Source organism: Taudactylus pleione, unplaced genomic scaffold (assembly GCF_031769625.1).
Source record: "Taudactylus pleione unplaced genomic scaffold, aTauple2 ptg000128l, whole genome shotgun sequence".
Taxonomy (NCBI): Eukaryota; Metazoa; Chordata; class Amphibia; order Anura; family Myobatrachidae; genus Taudactylus; species Taudactylus pleione.
The window spans coordinates 13,077,782-13,092,526 of NW_028284530.1; the positions used below are offsets into that span (position 1 = coordinate 13,077,782).

The 14,745-nt window shown below is 49.5% G+C and overlaps 1 protein-coding gene and 1 pseudogene across 5 annotated transcripts in view; one reads left to right on the forward strand and one right to left on the reverse strand.

The window, feature by feature from the left end:
* ZC3H7B (zinc finger CCCH-type containing 7B) overlaps positions 1 to 14,745 on the reverse strand; it is a 158,927-nt gene that overhangs the window by 101,825 nt on the left and 42,357 nt on the right. The gene's annotated exons all lie outside the window — the stretch shown is intronic.
* Positions 14,316 to 14,433, forward strand: LOC148523791 (5S ribosomal RNA; annotated as a pseudogene).

Genomic DNA, 14,745 nt, shown 5'->3' on the forward strand with positions numbered 1-14,745 from the left:
GCCGCCAGCGTGGCCACAATCTTATCCAGATCCGGACCGAAGAGAACTTCTCCGGTAAACGGCAACGCTTCCAGACCTTTCTTGGATCTGCGTCCGCCTTCCAGGATCGCAGCCACAAGGTGCGACGAGCAGCTACCGCTGCTGAAGAAATTCTAGACACCAGAGTACTAATGTCTAGAGCCGCCTCGTTGATGTAGGTGGCCGAATCACGGAGATTGCCAATCAACTCCGCCTGTTCGGCCGGACAGTCGGATTCAAAAGAAGCCTCTAATGAATCCGCCCAGCGCTCCATCGCTCTGGCAACCCAGCAAATGGCCATAGCCGGCCGTGCTGCCCCCCCTGCAAGGGAATAAGCGGACTTCAGGCAGATTTCTACCTTGCGGTCCGTAGCATCCTTAAGGGAGGACATGGATGGCATCGGCAATGTGGCACTACGGACAAGACGGGTCACGTGAGAATCCACCTGTGGAGGGGATTCACACTTAGCAAAATAATTATCCGCGAACGGATAAGCCACCGCCAGGCGTCTCTGCGGCTGGTATCTTTTGCCAGGTTGTTTCCACGCCTCCTCTAAATGGTCCACCAACTGACCCGAAAGAGGAAAGACTGTGGCATCGCCCTTCACATCTTTGAAAAAGGCATACTTAGATTTAGCCGCTGGGGGAACTTCGTCCTCAATCACCAAGGCTGTGCGGACCGCCCGAATAAGTCCAGGAATATATACTTTGGACTTAGCATCAGCGTCCTTAGTATGGAAAGGTTCCTGATCGTAAGGATCCAGAATCTCCCCATCATCAGACGTCCCTTCGTCATCCTCATAAGGAGCGGACAGAGACGCCACCGGCCTTTTATGAGGCCGCATCACAGACTCCCCTTGCAACACATCCGACAAGTGCTGTACAGAACTCGTCAGGGAGTTAACCCACGCTGGCTCCTGAGAACCCGGGAGCGGGAAAATAGGGAGACTGTGGGGTACCACCAATTGTCGTGGGAACCCCTGCATGGGTGACGACACCACAGACTGCTGGGACAAACCCATCGGAGTAAACGCGGGCTGCGGAGCTAACTGGCCCACTAAAGCTGTTAACGCCTGAGCGAAACAAGCCCAGGGCGGCTCCTGTACCGGTGCTGTAACCGTAATAGGCCGCGCCATGGACAAACACTGCCGGCAAAGGCCCTCCGCGCTACCCTCCCCCTCCGCTAACGGCACTTTGCACGTGGTACACTGTAGCCGGAGGGGAAAATCACTTTCAGACATGATGGCACCACGTATGTGACCTCTCTCACCAATTAAGTATTAAATAGGCGAGAGACCACCCTGCAGCACCGCACCGCAAGGGCTTTAGCAGAAAGAACAGGGACAGTAATAAAGCTGACAGTTTAGAGAAGAATAGTTACAGGCAGCGCTAGCACAGTCACATACAATGCAGAGAAATAACAATTCCTGCACTAACAGCGCTGATCACTCAACTACACAGACACAGGGCCTGGTAGGACACAGCGCTGCATACACAGACCTGAGCCACAGCGGAGGAGAGGTATGCGGGGGGACCCAGACCACGATGCTTCCTTCCAGACTTCCAGCAGCGTTCACCATGCGTTGCAGAGAAGATGGCCGCCGAGGAGCAGAGAGAAGCTGGCCTGGGGGAGGAGCGCTGACACAGGACCAGTCAGCACAGTGCAGAGAGGGCTGTGTGCAGCGGGGGAGGCGCCGGCTGTGAGACAGGGAAGGCGCGCTCCCCTGGCATGCATTTAACCCCTGGGACGCCGCAGCGCTACCGCTCTGCTGCGGTCCGCTGTCCCAGGGGGTAGTGGAAGCGCAGGTTGGTCGCCTGGCTCCACGCTGCAGCCAGTCCCCAGGGAGCCCCCTGCCTGGGGACTTAGGACCATGTGATCAGCGGGGACCCACCGCGGGACCCCGCTGCTTACCTCTGTCCCCCTTGAATCCGGCCATGGTCCGGAGCATCTGGGGTCACCGCTAGCTGTGACCCCAGACGCCCACCAGCATCCCCGGATCAGTACCGGCGTTCTGGTACCGGCGGGGTGTAGGGAAGACAGCATGGACGTCAGGACTGACTGTCCATGCTGTTCATCCAGATGTGCAGCCACAGCTGCATGAAGAAAAAGCTTCAGGGGCTCTTCTAGCCCCCACTCCAACAGGTGCACCCGACTCCGGCCGGGCACCAAACTAAACTGGGGTGCCTTGGCCCGGGGGCGGGGTATAGGAGGGGGACCTAGTGCATCCTGGGAGGCTGAAAGCTTAACTCTTTGGTGCCCTGCGACTGACGTCACACCTATACCCCCAAGGTATCCTGTGGATACCCTATGGACCCTGAAGTAGAAAGTGCAGAATTTGGGTTTTGGGGTGCAAAATTGCGGCAAACCCCCTAAACCCTTTATACACCCCCTTTACGCTAATTGCGTTCAGAAAATGCCAAAAAAAAATCAAAGTGGGGGTACAAAGTTAAAAAATAGCGAAACAGCCTTTTGGGGGGTCTGGAAGTATGGGGAGGTGTATTTTTGATTGCAGGTGCTTGCTGAAGGTGCGTTTTTGGTGCTTTTAATGCTTGACTTTAGCAACTTTAAAATATGCTTGCACCCATTTTCATGTACCCCAAATTTGATGGAACCACTTATTTTCCCAAATAAAAGTGGCTAAATGCTATTCTTCATCACTGTCCCAAAGACATAAATAGCACCTATTGAGACCATTCAAAGACCCCAAATACCTTCAGCAAGGTTAATCGGGGGTACCCATAGTGAACCCCCATGTCATAGCATCTTTTTGGGTGTCAGGCGGATTTCCCCAAAAATAACAGCACTTTGCCTGTTTGCGTTTTGCCGGGTCCCATTTTCAACAATTTCAAATTGAATATGGGGGATACGCGGGGACGCACGCGATACTTTTTCGCACCTGAAACCAGCGATGATGTCGAAAAGTCCAGCAACGGACTTTTCCCTTCTAATTGAATACGGCCCTCAACCTGTAGCTGAGTGATCTTCAAGCTTGAACATATTTGCAGTAGAACATAAAAAGAAAAAAATACATGAAAAACAAAAAAAAGGTGAGAAAATCCAGAAACTTCCCCACCCTGTATACCTCCCTCAACCTAGACATACTTACAACCCTAAAACAAAACAAAAAACCACACACACACACACACACACACACACACACACACCTTAGAACACACTTAAATCCCTATAAACCGTATAGGACTAAACATAAACCTACCAAAATAGAGAGAGAAAAAAACAAAAAGGAGAGACAAATAAATAGAATAATAATTAAGAGGCATTGAATTATAATAACCACACCATTGCAATGAGAGCCCCCTGAAATAGAACAACCTGTCAAACATAATATACAACATCAAATGAGAAAATGTTGGTGATGTAGCTATATACAGCAAAAAGTATTATGCAAACCAATCAGAGGCAATAGAGAAATGCTCGAGCTTCATATGCAAGAAGACAGCGAAACCTATAATCCAGCTCCACCATCCAAAGATACAAAAGTATTCCAAAGGAGAGTCAGAGGATCAGTCCTCAGCGAGTTGCCTTCTTCCTGGTGCGTATCGATCTAACCATACCAATGCTTCTCTTGGGGGGGGGGGGGGGTCGCAAAAAACTTGGTTTGACCATTAACTAACACACGTAGTTTGGATGGGAACAACATAGCATAGGCCATGTTCAATTCACAAAGAAGCAGTTTTATAGGAAGAAACGGGGCCCTGTCCCTCTGGACATCCATCGCAAAGTCAGGGAAGACAGAGATACGGCTGCATTTCGCTCCAGTGGACCCTTAGTGAGGGCCTGTCGAAGCACTGTAATGAAATGCAAAGAAAGTACGTTGAGTATGAAAGTACGTTGAGGAGCGCCTGGCCGGAGAGGCCTGGTAGATATGCGATGTGCTCTTTCCACAGCAAGTTGAGGAGTAAAAGATTCACGGCCAAAAGTATCAACCAGCAATTTCACCAGAAAATCCTCTGGGGCAGAACCTTCTGTTTCAGGAAGCGCACGTTGTTCCGCCTCAGACAGCCTTCCATATCCAAAATTTTAGTGTGCACAGCATTCATCTGAGAGTGAGAGTCCTCCAGTGTGGAGATGCGAGTCACAGCCTCTCCAACCAGTTCCCAAACTTTTTGAAGATCTTGGCGTAATAATGAAATATCCAGTTGTACCTTCTCCATTTTATCAGACAGACGCTTTTCTTCGGCGGGGACAGCTTCTAGAATCTGCTTCAAGGTATTTTCAGGTGTAGAAAGTCAGAAGATGTAGAAGCAGGGGGTGAAGAAGGGCCTTGGGCAGCACCTATAGGCAGCGGTTGTGGGGCAAATCAGCGTGCATATTTTTCCAGCTTAGCAGCAGCTGCCCAGACTTCCCCATATTGTCAGGAGATAAACAAATATTAAGCACAGGAGGGCAAGAAGAGGTGGCAGTCCTATATAGACTGTATGTGAACACACTGATCTCATGTCACAACTGTAGCATGTACTGGTGCACTGTGTTGTCAACAGTGTTCACAGTATGGGGTAAGAAGAAGCATGCCGCTTAGTTTATATGTACTAACAGCACAATGTAAAGGGGAGAAGAAGCCAAGTTTTTTTGCAGCCAATAATAAACACAGAAAGAGGGGATAAAATACAGGCAGCTCTGAAGTTCTATTCAGTGGAAACACTCCTAGAGGAAGGCCAACATTGGCCGGAACGCGTTGGAGCTCACATCCAGTGATCACATATGCTTGAATATCCAACATCCATTGAAGCTACCTATTTGCCACAGTACTACTACGCTAACAGCGGTCACGTGACCCGGAAGTGACGACGGGAGCCTAGCAGCAGTCCGGATCCAGGAACCGTGCAGACATCCTTAGAGGACAGAAGAGGGAGACCGGCAGCAGCACGGCAAAAGTCAGGTGAGTTCCCATTCGAGTGAGGGGGTACCCGGCAGAGACCAGCAGGTCGAAACAGAGTCATCCCCTCCCAAGGCGGAGGCAGGTTATTGCGCAGTCAGGACCCAGAGCCGTATAACACCACTTACGGCGCCGGCCCCAGATGCCTATCAGCCTCCCCAGCCAGGGATCCCTTCCACACTGCCACAGCATCCCGTCCTGAAGGCAACCCGGGCACCGTAAGCTGCATTTACTTCACCAACATCTCACTATCTAAGGGATCATTAACAGGACGCCGTTATTTAGCTCATCCCTTTGGGACATTAACAGTTACTATTGACACTGACTTATGTGCATTTATTAACTGAGCACACACATTACATCAGTGTGCACGGAGGTGCACATAACCAGTCCCCCCCTTGGGGAGATTCATTACATAGAGACAATCCGTGTGCTCATACACAAGACATTACCCCCTGAACCCACCAAGCATATTTTTTACCTAGGTCTAAACATACCTATCCTTCTGTTTACAACATTGATATGTTACCAATTTTGTATTAAATTAACAGTTGAACATACTATTGGTATCACCTTTTTTGGTTTATTTCATATCACGCTATTATCAACATTTGCATAAGTGTGAGCGCTATAAATATTTATACTACTGTAATATTAGAGAATTGGACTCTCTCTTTAATAGTTGCACACCCGCTATAGACACAGTTACTCCAGTGCGCTACCCACCCATTATCTGTATTGAAGTTCTATTCATAGCTGCAGTGTTTGATAACAAGGAGAGGGAGCTGGTTGTTCTGCACTGCCAGCAGTAAACACAGGCAGGAGGGAGGAGACAGGCAGCTCCACAAGTATGGCTGTGAGGACTCAGGCAGGGGAGAGGAGAGGGGTTCTGCACAGACTCACCACTCACTCAAAACAGCTCCAGGACACTCCAACAGTGTCAGCACAGGATAGAAGTGCTGCACACCAGCAGAAAGCTAGGGATTTGGACTCAGGACGGCAGGTAAGGGTAATTGTTCAGGGAGCTCCAGGCAAGTAGCTTCCTACTCCTTTGCCTGGCTCAGATTTGTAGCTTTTTTTAAACAAAAGGATGGCTGATGTTCTACATGGTCACAAAGAATCGGATCAAGTACAACTAAATGATAATTATTTTTATTAATCCTAGTTTTACTGGATGCAGAATGGTTAAATCCAGAAATAAATGGCAAACGTCAACATAAATCCTTAGTGCCCGTACCACATTCAAGGTGGCCTCACCAACCGAGAGGTCTGGAGTATTAAAGGCCGGCACTATGATTTCCTCGTTAATGTGGAAACTAGATACCACCTTAGGGAGGAAACTAGGGCGAGTGCGAAGCACCATCCTATCTCTATGAAAAAGAGAAAGGGAGGCCGACATGAGAGAGCCCCGAATTCTGAGACCCTTCTGGCCGAAGCAACGGCCAGAAGAAATACAGTCTTAGCTGTAAGCCATTTCAAATCCACTGAGCCCAGTGGTTCAAATGGTGGTCCGTGGAGAGCCCTCAGGACCACAGCCAGATCCCAAGGAGCCACTGGTGGAACAAAGGGAGGCTGAATACGAAGTACACCTTGCAGAAAGGTGCGGACATCAGGAAGAGTAGCAATCCTACGCTGAAACCACACTGACAGGGCAGAAACCTGCATCTACAGAGAAGCAAGGCGAAGACCGTGGTTTAAGCCCGTCTGTAGGAAAGCCAACACCCTGGATATCCGGAACACCTGAGGATTATAGCCTCTAGGGCGACACCATTCAAAGAAAGTATGCCATACTCCGTGGTAAATTCTTGCAGGCGCAGGCTTCCGAGCTCTGAGCATGGTGTTAACTACAGAGCTGGAAAAACCCCTGGACCTTAAGAGGGCTATCTCAACAGCCACGCTGTCTAAGACAGACGACTCAGGTCCGGGTAATGACAAGGACCCGGTGACAACAGGTCCGGATGCAGAGGCAACAGCATCGGAGTGTCTAAGGAGAGACTCCGAAGATCTGAGTACCAGTGATGTCTGGGCCACGCCGGAGCTATCAACAGGAGTGTGCTGCCTTCTTGCTTGAATTTTCGAACCACTCGAGGAAGAAGGGAGAACGGAGGGAAGAGGGACACAAACCGGAAGGTACACCGGACCGACAGAGCGTCCACCAGAAGAGCCTCCGTGTCTCTTGTTCTTGACCCGTACACAGGCAGTTTGTTGTTGTGTCGGGAGGCCATGAGGTCTATCTGTGGAAGGCCCCACTTGTCCACCAGGAGTTGAAACACCTCCTGGTGAAGAAACCATTCTCCTGGATGCATGTCTTGACGGCTGAGAAAGTCTGCTTCCCAGTTGAGGACTCCTGGGATGAACACCGCCGAGATGGCAGAGAAATTACCCTCCGCCCAAGTCAGGATGCGGGACACCTCTATCAGCGCCACCCGACCTCGGGTTCCTCCTTGGCGGTTTATGTAAGCCACCGTGGTGGCGTTGTCCAACTGTACCTGCACGGTTTTCTGTGGAGAACATGTTTTGCTTGCTGGAGAGTTTTGAATACAGTGCAAAGTTCCAAGATGTTTATTGGAAGCGCAGATTCTGCCGGGGTCCACCTGCCATGGAACAAGTGTGGACCCGTCACTGCTCCCCAGCCACGGAGACTGGCATCCGTCGCCAGAAGGACCCAGTTTTCCACTCAAAAGGGACGTCCCCTGTTCAGGCGAGTCAACCGCAACCACCAGGCCAGAGACAAATGTACCTCCGGAGAAAGCACCATGGTCTGTGTCTTTAACCTATGGGGCAACCCATTCCATCTGGAGAGGATCAACTTCTGCAGAGGTCTGGAGTGAAATTGGACATATCCCACCATGGAGCCCAGTAACCTCATCGCTGAGTGAAGACACTCGGCGGCTCTGAAGGCAACTGCGTACCCTTGCCTGTAATGCAGAGATCTTTTCCTCCGTCACAAAGACCCTCTGTTGTTGAGAGTCCAATAGGGCCCGAGATGGAGCATCCTCTGCGAGGGAACCAGGGTGGATTTCTTCCAGTTTATTAATCAGCCGAGATTCTGCAACACAGAGATTGTCAGTTGCAGATAGAGCTGGAGGACCTCTGGAGACCCTGCTAACATCAGAAGGTCGTCCAGATAAGGCAACAAGCGGATCCCCTGCATCGGCAGGTGAGCTGCCATTACCGCCATGACTTTGGTGAAGACTTGAGGCGCTGTTGCCAGAACAAAGGGCAGTGCCTGGAACTGAAAATGTTGGTCGAGTACTGCAAACCTGAGGAATTGCTGGTGTGTTAAGATAATGGGGACATGCAGGTAGGCGTCATGAATGTCCAATGACACCATGATATCCTCAGGCTCCATTGCCAGAATAATGGAACGCAAGATCTCCCATCCTGAACCGAAAAACCCTCAAGGACTTGTTGAGGGATTTGAGGTTGAGGATGGGTCGGTAAGACCCATTGGGTTTCTGCACCAGAAAAAGATTGGAATAGAAACCCATGCCCCTCTGGGAGAATGGAACAGGCACTATAACTTCAGCCTGGAGCATAGAGTGCAACACCTTCTGTAGTTCCAGGGCTTTGTTCTAATCTGACGGAAGGCCTGTGGTGAAAAACCTGCTGGGGGTTCTGCGCCGGAAGGAGAGGGCATACCCTCGAGAGACCACCTCATGTACCCAAGTGTCCTTGGTAGTCAGGTACCAGCACTGGGCGAACCAAAGCAGGCGGCCTCCCACTCTGGGGTCCCCCAAAGGGATGCCCGTCCCGTCAGGCTGAAGGCTTATCGTCCGACTTGGGGGCAGGACATCTTGTACTCCAAGCCTGCTTCTTTGGCTTGGCAGATTTCTTGGCCCCTGACTGTCTCGGAAAGGACTGTACTTTGGACTTACTCTGGGCCCTATAGTGCCCAAAAAACGAAGTACCAGACCCTGAGGGGACTGTAGCCAATGGCAGATACGCAGACTTAGCTGCTGCCAGAGTGGCCACAATTTTGTCCAGATCAGGGCCAAACAGGACCTGTCCATTAAAAGGCAAGCACTCCAATCCCTTTTTGGAATCTGCGTCCGCTTTCCAAGAGCGCAACCATAGTGTGAGGCGAGCCGCCACTGCTGCCGAGGAGATTCTGGAAGTGAGGAGACCTATATCCAAGGCTGCCTCATTAATGTACGTGGCTGAGTCTCTGAGATTGCCCACCAACACCGCCTGCTCAGCAGAATAGTCAGTGTCCAGAGACGCCTCCAAGCTATAGCCGGTATGGACGCCCCTCCAGCAAGGGAATAAATGGATTTGAGGCATATTTCCACCTTGCGATCCGTAGCATCCTTTAAAGCAGGGTTTGACAAATTTTTATAAAATCTAGGAGCCAGGACAAAAATATAGGAGCCAAACCCCCCTTCCCCCAGGACAGTATTACTGAGCACCTTCTCCTCCCACCCCCGCAACCAACCCTCACGGCCACACCACTAATGCCTTTTTTTTGGTAAGCAGGTATACATTTTGGCGCCCCTCACTCCCCCCTCCATTACAGTCCCCTCAACATAGCTAATCTCACTCTGCCTCATCACAGCCCCTCATCAGTCCCCTCAACACAGTCTCTCTCACTCCCCCTCATAACAGCCCCCTCCATCACAGCCCCTCATATCCCCCTCATCACAGCCTCTGGTATCGCCCTCCTCACAGCTCCTCCATCACAGTCCCGCATATCCCCCTCATCACAGTTCGTCCATCAGTCACTTCCATCACAGCCCCTCATATCCCCTCTTCCTCCCCCTCCATCACTTCCCCCATAACAGTCTCCTACATCACAACCCCCTACTCAGACTCAGGGCTCCCAAGAGCTGCGCAGGTCCCGGGGGAAGGAGGTGTGGCCTAATTGTGGGAGGCATGGCCACGCCCCCTTAGGCTTAAAGAAAAATTGTAATTAAATCATTTTTCAGTACCACTTCGCTCTGGGGAAGCGGGCGCTGTGTGACCCTCAGCTCCGTGGCATGCCATGGGGGGGCACGATCGCTCCCCCCCCCACAGGCATAGGAGACTCTCTCGGCTGCTGCTTAGCAGCCGAGTGCAGTCTCCCACTGCAGCCCGGCACACAGCAGCATGTTATAAATGGTGGGCTAGAACTGCGCTCTGCTGTATGGGCAGATAGGATGTGGACGTGCTATATATGTTTGTGGGGTGCTGCACCTTCCTACAGGATTAGCATTGTGACTATTCCAATAAAGCGTTTGGCCACCACAAATTGTGTCTGCCTTTACTTTTTCATCTCACACCTCTATCCCACCCGACCCACTCCTCCCCTCCACACCCCAATACTCCCTACACGACAGCAACCACACACACATCACCACACTATCATCGCACCCATATGGCGAGCGCACCTTCCAACACCTCTACCTTACACAGCAGCATGTGCTGGGCTGCAGTGAGTTATGACAGAGTGGGGGCTGTGCTGGATCCGGGCCCCCCCAGCAAGCCCGGGCAAACAATACCCGCTCCCCCCCGCTCATACTTACCTGCTGGCTCCAATAGCGGCAGTAGAGTACTGTCGGCAGGGGACAGCTTTGACAGCAAAGTCGGCGGGCGCCCTCCTGAGCGCTGCGGCGTGACTGCGCAGGCAGCTGTGTCACAGTGACACAGTCTGCCCGGAGGCCGCTTTACATGTCACTGGCCGGGTCAGGGTGCCCTCCTCTAGGTGGCGCCCTGCGTAACAATTGTATATGTAAAACCTCCCTCCCTGCAAAATCTGGTCGCCAGGCTGCAAAATTTGGTCGCCATGGCGACCTGGCCCCCGTGGTTTGTCGAGCCCTGCTTTAAAGGAGGACTTTGAGGACATGGGCAATGTAGCACTCCTCACTAGGCGTGTGACATGAGAATCCACCTGAGGGGTTTCTCACTTAGAAAAGTAATTATCCACAAAAGGGTAAGCAAAGGCCAAGCATTTTTGAGGCTAGAACAGTTTACCTGGATTTTTCCACACCTCCTCTAAATGATCCACCAACTGACCAGATAGAGGAAATACAGTGGCATCACCCTTAATATCCTTAAAGAAGGCATATTTGGATTTGGCCACGGGGGGGATCCTCATCCTCAATAACCAAAGCCGCACGGACTGCCCATATAAGGCCAGGTATATAGACTTTAGACTTTGACTCCGCCTCCTTAGTACGAAGGGGCTCTTGGTCCGATAAGTAAAAAATCTCACCATCATCAGATGTGACTTCATCCTCATCAAACTGAACCGTCTGAGACACTAAAGGCCGCTTAGGAGGCCGTAATGAGGACTCCCCCCTGTAAAACGCCCGTCAGGTGCTGTACCGTATTGGACAATGAATTCACCCAGCCAGGCTCCTGTGAGACCTGGGGGGGCAAAAGCGGAAGACACTGGGGTACCATCAACTGCCTGGGGAACCCCTGCATGGGTGATGACACAACCAAATGCTGCGATAACCCCATCATGGGGAAACGCAGGGGGCATCGCCAGCTGGCCCACTAGAGTTGTAAGTGCCTTAGCAAAACAAGTCCAGTGCGGTTCCTGCACAGGCGCAGTGACAGAAATCGGGCATGATACAAGATAACATGCCCTACATAATCCCTCAGTTTTCCCATCACCCTCCGCTAATGGTACATTACATGTGGTACACTTTAGCAGAAGAGGAAAGTCATGTTCACTCTCAGACATAATGAGTGTAAACAGAGTGTATGTGACTCCCCTCACAGAAAATACTTTCACTGTGAGGTAATAAACACCCTGCAATACTGCACCGCAAGGGCTTTAGCAAAGGAAGAAAAGGGATAGTAAAAATGGCTGAGACAGTCAGAAGTGAAAGTACAGGCAGCAGCGCCAGCATTAAGTCACATACGATGCAGAATAAACCCTGCACTACAAGCACTATAATCAACTACACAGACACAGAGCCTGGTAGGAAACAGTGCTGCATACGCTGACCTTACCGGAGGAGAGGTATGTGGCGGACCCGGACCACGATGCCACCTGTATCCAGCGTCCAGCAGCGTTTGAACACTTCACTCATAAAATGGCCGCCGAGGGGAGGAGCATTGACACAGCCCGCCAGACCGCTATGGAGAGGCACGGTGCAGTGGGAAAGGCGCCGGCTGTGAGACAGCGAAGGCGCGCTCCCCTGGTATGCAATAACCCCTGGGACGCTGGAGCTTTACCGCTCAGCTGTAGCCCGCTGTCCCTGGTGGTCTAGTGGAAGCGCAGGTTAATACCTGGCTCCACACGCAGCCTGTCCCCAGGGAGCCCCCTGCCTGAGGACCTAGGACCGTGTATCGGCGGTACCCTCCGCAGGACCCTGCCGCTTACCTGACCCCCTTGAATCCGGCCACAGTCCGGGTAATCCGGGGTCACCGCTAGCTGTGACCCCGGACACCCACCAGCATCACCGGATCAGTACCGGCGTTCTGGTCCGGCGGGGTGGAGGAGCAACAGCATAGATGTCAGTACTGTCTATGCTGTACAGCTCTTGTTGCAGCAACGCTGTTTAAAGAACTTCAGGGGCTGTTAACATCCCCCCTCTGAAAATGGTGACCTGACTCCGAGCCGGGCACCTACGAAACTGATTTACCTTTGCTCGGGGGCGGGGTATAGGAGGGGGACCCAGTGCATCCTGGGAGGCTGAAAACTAACTCTGAGGTGCCTGATAACTGCCGCCATCGCCTATACCCCAAGGTATCCTGTGGATACCCTATGGACCCTGAAGTAGAAATAACATTCAAATAAGAGAAGGACACAGAAAGAAAATACTCACCAAAAATAATATGAATTCCTACAACCACCAAACCCCAGAACACAGGTATTCTATTGCTTGCCTAAACTCCATAAAAACCAACAAAATCCCCCGGGCAGACCCATAATCTCGGGGGTAGGATCCCTCACCACATACCTATCTGAATACATCGATAACAAATTACAACCGTTAGTTTCCGCACAGCAAAGGTACCTGAGACACTACTCAAGTACTAAAAGTAGTGGAGGAAACCAACTGGAGCACAAACTTAATTCTGGCAACATATGATGTTAAAGCCCTCTACACCTGCATAGAGCACCAAGACGGCTGCGAAGCAATCAAAATGGTACTTGAAACCCAATCAGAACTACCAGAAGAACAGATAAACTTCATATTAGAGGGTATACAATTAATTCTCACCCACAACGCTTTTTGGTATAACAACTCCCACTATATACAGGGTCGCGGAAAAGCTATGGGGATGAAATTTGCCCCTAGTTATGCAAACCTGTTTATGGCAAAGTGGGAGGAAGATTCTATATGGAACACAATCCCTATCCAGATAAAATTGAGGTTTGGAGAAGATATATAGACGACGTGTTAGTCATATGGAAAGGAAGCAAGGAAGACCTAGAAGACTTCTCAAAATACATCAACTCTAACAGAATCAATTTGGAGCTCACAGGCACTTACAACGAAACAGCTGTGAACTTTTTAGATCTCACCATATTCATAGAGGAAGAAAAAATATCAACAAAAACATACACCAAACCTGTAGACTGCAATAACGTCATCCCAGCTAGCAGTAGCCACCATAATACCAGGCGGCCAATTCAAACGCCTGAGAAGGAATTGTTCCAATAATAAAGATTTCAAAGATCAAACATCCATCCTAAAAGGAAAATTTCTAGAAAGAAAATACAACAAATAGTAGACAAAGCATTAGAAAACACAAAAAAAATGGAAAGAAAAGACCTTCTAACATACAAAACGAAAGAGGAAAAGATGAAGTACATTGTATAACTCAATTCAACCCAAAGAACTGGAGAAGATTATTAGAAAAAAATTGGTCCATCCTAGAAAAAGAAGAGGACCTGGTATCAAGCTTTCTAAAAGAAGACACAAAACAAAATGAAAAATGGCTAAAAGAAAAAAAGAAAGTTTTTTTCCATTGTAATATATGCATACCATGCCGAACGACCAAAAAACAAGCAACAAAACCCATCACCAATTTCATTTCAGGATCAACAAAAGAAGAATTCCAAATAAAAGATAAACTAAGCTGCGATTCAGAAGGAGTAATATATCTCCTTACATGTCCTTGTGGTCTCCACTACGTGGGCCGAACAACAAGAAAACTACACATAAGAATAAGAGAACATCAAAGAAATAGAAAAAAAGGAATCACAACACAGTGTACCGGACCATCTCAGTCTAAAACACAATAAAGCATTCTAGAATTCATAGCCATAAAAAAAGTTGAAACCCCCTGGAGAGGAGGCAACGACACGGACATCATTTCACGTGAAGAAGGCAAATGGATTTATAATCTTCAAACACTTTCACCAAAATGATTGAATATAGACCTCAAACTGGCTAGCTTCCTAAAAGATAAGTAATTATTATTCCCAAAAGAATGGTCTGTCACCTCTAATGTATGTCAAATATACAATCATATCTCCCTTACAACGCCCAACCACTTCCGAACTTGGAAGCTAAACAGGGTAGGGCCTGGTTAGTATTACTAAGGGAGACCTGTAAGAATACCAGGTATTGTATACTCATACAAGACGGTAGAATGACCCATTGGGAACATAAAGAGAGCCACATAAAAAACAGCCGTAAACGCATAAGGAATGAAGGAAGAAACCAGAACAAAATCCTATGTGAACCACATTGAGAAACAACCGAAACAAGACAAGACTCCATTCAAACCACAATTTAAGAGAATCAAAAAAAAAAAATTATTAATTTGTGATAGAATGATCTGTAAAGGTATTATATAGGGTGATTAGTTGTGATCAAAGGGAGAACGTTTTTTTTATTGATCTTGAGTTGTGTGGGATGGTGTTATAAAAGAAGAAGGGTAGTTAT